Source organism: Bos grunniens, chromosome 27 (assembly GCF_055505025.1).
Source record: "Bos grunniens cultivar Pamir isolate PY7600 chromosome 27, Bosgru_T2T1.0, whole genome shotgun sequence".
NCBI classification, from domain to species: Eukaryota; Metazoa; Chordata; class Mammalia; order Artiodactyla; family Bovidae; genus Bos; species Bos grunniens.
The window spans coordinates 41,208,372-41,212,802 of record NC_141191.1 but is presented as its reverse complement, the minus strand read 5'-3'; positions in this window follow the sequence as shown (position 1 = coordinate 41,212,802).

Here is a 4,431-nt window from a genome sequence, read left to right as displayed (position 1 = left end):
CAGAAAGAGGAGCCTCCCTTTCCTGGTGACTCGTTTCCCCAGGCCGGCCCTTCCCAAGCCTGCCATCAGGTTACTCTGGGCTCTGCTGACCTTTAGCAGGGCTGCTGCTGCATGCACACGCAGAGCTCTTCGTTAGCGATTTGTCCTCAACGTGTCAGAGACACTAGAACATTTCCTTGGCCAAGTACAAATGGAGCAAATTAGAAAGAGAAAGTTTATGTCAGAACTTCTTTTATTTCTGGCCACATTTTTGTTTCTTTGGATTGGAAAGGGCATCAGCTCTTCATCATTTCATCCCTTGCACTCCCTTCAGCCCTTCTATCCCGTTCGTTATGCTGTCATGAACAGTTTTGGAAACTCTGGAAACACACGGACGTGCCCCCGTCACTCAGCTTGCAGTTCCGCGTGTGATCAGCATGACCTCTGTGGACTGCATTCTCTTAGCAACCCCCAAACTTCACTTAGTTCACCTGTGCCTGGGCCTGAAATCGTCAAACAATCGAGCTGAAAGTACAGTTGGGTTCTGAAGTCCTCAGAAAAATCCTTCACTTTCTGTTTTATTTTGTAGGTTACATTAACCAATGCTTCCTGTAGTGCCATGGGCTTTTAAAGTAAACATTTTGGAATAAATGGATGCCTGTTAGCTATCTTTAAAAATAGGAAAAATTAATCATGAAAACAGTCATGATGATAATGAGTGGTCTAGTATCAGCCATTTGTCTGATACTCTCTATGTGCTGGAACAAATGCTTTTCTACATTTTAGCACATTTTTACCCTCACAACAACCTTGATGTTATAAGGCCATGTTAGAGCCAGACTCTGTCTGCAGCCTTCTCAAATCCAGCTCTGGAAACTGTGACAAGTGATGTGGATCTTGCATGCATGCTAAGTCATGTCTGACTCTGGGACCCCATGGACTGTTGCCTGCCAGGATCCTCTGTCCATGGGATTTTCCAGGAAAAAATACTGGAGAGGGTTACCATGCCCTCCTCCAGGGGATCTTTCCCACCCAGGGATTGAACCCACCATCTCCTGCGCCTCCTGCACTGGCAGGCGGGCTCTTTACCACTAGCACCACGTGAGAAGCCCTCGTGGATCTTTGTTATTGTTCTGTAGTCCCTAAAGTCACAGCCGGCTCTTTGTGACCATATGGACTGCAGCATGGTGGCCTTCCCTATCTCCTGAAGTTTTCTCAAACTCATGTCCATTGTGTTGCTGATGACATCCAACCATATCATCCTCTGTCATCCCATTCACCTTCTCCTGCCTTCAATCTTTTCCAGCATCAGGGTCTTTTCCAGTGTCAGCCCTTCACATCAGGTGGCCAAAGTATTGGAGCTTCAGCTTCAGCATCACTCCTTCCAATGGATATTCAAGGTTGATTTCCTTTAGAATTGACTGGTTTGATCTCCTTGCTGTACCAGTCACTCTCAAGAGTCTTCTCCAGCACCACAATTCAAAAGCATCAATTCTTTTGTGCTCAGCCTTCTTTATGGTCCAGTTCTCACATCCGTACATGACTACTGGAAAAACCATAGCTTTAACTACACAAATCTTTGTCGGCAAAGTGATGTCTCTGCTTTTTCATAAGTTGTCTAGGTTTGTCCCCAGAGTCCCTCTTGGCCCCCACTTCCCCCACTTCCCCTCCTGTTTCTCCCTTCCTTTAGAGCTATTTTCGTTCTTCCCTCAACTATCTGCCGTGCCCGGGGAAGTACAGTTTGCTTAGGTTAGTGCTAGTCTTTCTCACCAGAACTCCAGTGAAAAAATTCTGCACTGCATTTCATGTCTACAAGGAAATGGAGGCAAAGAAACTGAAGCAATTTGCCCGAGATCCCTCAGCTCATAAACAGTGAATCCAAACTTGAACCAGGGCCTTTCTGACCTGTAACCACTCTGTTCTTCCCTTCTAATCAATGTTTTCTTTATAATTTTATCACCTGTCGTTGATCCTGTTTATGTCAAGGCTAATGTTAGACTTTATAGATTTCTAATCAACATAATTTGAGCAGAGCGATTACTTGGAACCACAGCTGACAAGTCCAAGGGTGCCCAGAGGAGTTTAAAATGGTTGCAAAAACTTGTAAACTGGGTTGTTTATTTAAAAGGGAACAAAAGTCTCTTCAGTTATAAACTTGGAGGCATCATAATTAAACAGGCCTCCCAAGGTGCAGTCTTAAAAAAGACTTTCTAGACGAAAGGTTTCTTGTTTATCCACCCGCCCCACCGTGATGGCTCTGGCTGATCTCCTTTGGGGAAATCGCACAGTTCTCGACATTTCAGTGTCTATAGATATCGCTGGTCCTGGGCCTGAGCTTTTGTTTTGCCCCCACTGAGTGAGTGATAGTGAACCCAAGAGATTCTATAGCTGTTGTGACTGTAACAGGAACTCTACTTGGGGTACTCCTGCAGTCACTGCACAGGCCTTCACGTGGCCTGGGTGGGATTTTCTGCCCTCTCTGGTTTCCTTAGATTCTTCCTCCCAAAAACACAGCGTAGGCTCCACATTTCACCCCACTGGTCAATGGTTTTCCATCTTGGTTGCATGTTGCTTCCATCCAGGGAATTTTATAAAATACTGATGCCTAGACCCCATTGCTGATAAATTAAATCGGAAACCCAGGGGGTGTGGAGGACTGTATTGTGTAACTCTTGGACTTGATGACTATTAAACTAAATTCCTAAATTACCACTGGGATATGATTCTAGGGCAGATATTTCAGGAGGCTGTTATAGAAATACTCTGCAGTGTCAGCAAGGAATTTAGCAAAATGGCTTATGATGTTCTGACTTAAAACAGAGAGGCCATCAACCAGATTAACCACAAATGGTGCTGAGGAAAAAAACTATCCCCAAACTCAGTGGTTTACATCAAGGAGCATTTATTTCCTGCTCATGGGTCTGCAGGAGAGTGTGGACTGGCTGGTCCAAGCTGGACTTTGCAGAGCAGTTTTGCATCAGGCTGCAGGTAAGCTGGACTTCACTCCAGGAGGAGGTGTGACTCAGGTCTTTTCACGTGTCTCCCATCTTCCTTGGAGCACTGCTGTCCAGGGAAAGCACGTGTCAGGGCTGCTCACTGGCAGGCACCCACCGGGCATAAAGTGCTAGAGATGCCGAGGGCCTCTCTGGGAAAGCACGTGTCAGGGCTGCTCACTGGCAGGCACCCACCAGGCATAAAGTGCTAGAGATGCCGAGGGCCTCTCTGGGAAAGCACGTGTCAGGGCTGCTCACTGGCAGGCACCCACCGGGCATAAAGTGCTAGAGATGCCGAGGGCCTCTCTGCTCACATCGTGGTGACTCTGCCTCTGGACCAAGTAATCCGAGCAACTCAGCCCAGCACTAGTGATGCGGAGATATGCACTCTGCCTGCGGGTGGGGGAAGAGGACAAATCACTTGCTCACAGAAGTCCATGCTCTCATAAGAATACATTTGTTGGCAATATCTTAGAATGGGCTTCCTTAGCGGCTCAGTGGTCAAGAATCCACCTGCTAATGCAGGAGACCCGGGTTCCATCCCTGGGTTGGGAAGATCCCCTGGGGAAGGAAATGGCAACCCACTCCAGGATTCTTTCCTGGAGAATCCCATGGACAGAGGAAGCTGGTGGACTAAAGTCCATGGCATTGCAAGAGTCACACACAACTGAGTGACTAAAAAACAACAAGCCACAATTTTTAGAAGACAAGGGTCTAAAGAAGGGTCTATTTTTTTCAGTTTTCCTGTAGATATAAAATTGTACCAAAATAAGAAGTTTATTCAAAAGGCACAGAAGGCTGGACTGCCATAAGATTTGCAGAGATAGTTTTAGCTACCAGAAGTGTTGAAGTAAAGCGTGGACCATCCTTTGGTGGGAAAGTTGTGCAAAGATCAAGCATTAGCTGATTATTTGGTGTGTGGCCTAGATTTTCAACTGTTATGTCATAGGGAGAAACAGAAAGAAGAGGGCATGGAGATAAAAGATTCGAATTTTCATGCGGCTGAAACCAACTAGAGAAAATTTCAGAACGATAAACAACATCACACATTCAGGTTCACAGTTTCAATTGTTTATGTATCCTACATAAAGTCTAGACACAAGAACCTGATATGTGGCTTATATTTGTTTGGCTCATTGATGAAATACAGCTTTAATTGGAATTCCTAAATAACCATGAGTGTCTCCCGTTGAGATTAGCCTGGAGGGTGTACTGCAGCCAGAACCACTAGCTGGCCATAGAGCAGCGGCCAACTGGGGTCAATCGTATTATTAACAGTAACAGCAAGAGCAGCAGCTGATACCATGGAGTGTTTATGAAGTGCCAAGTTCAGCTAAGTGCTTTATGTCGATCACTTCATCCTCAGAAACCCCTCTGAGGGAGGTACTAATGATGTGACTATTTCACGTGAGACAAAACCGAGGCTCTGTGAGTTAAAATAGCCTTCCCAAGACCCCAT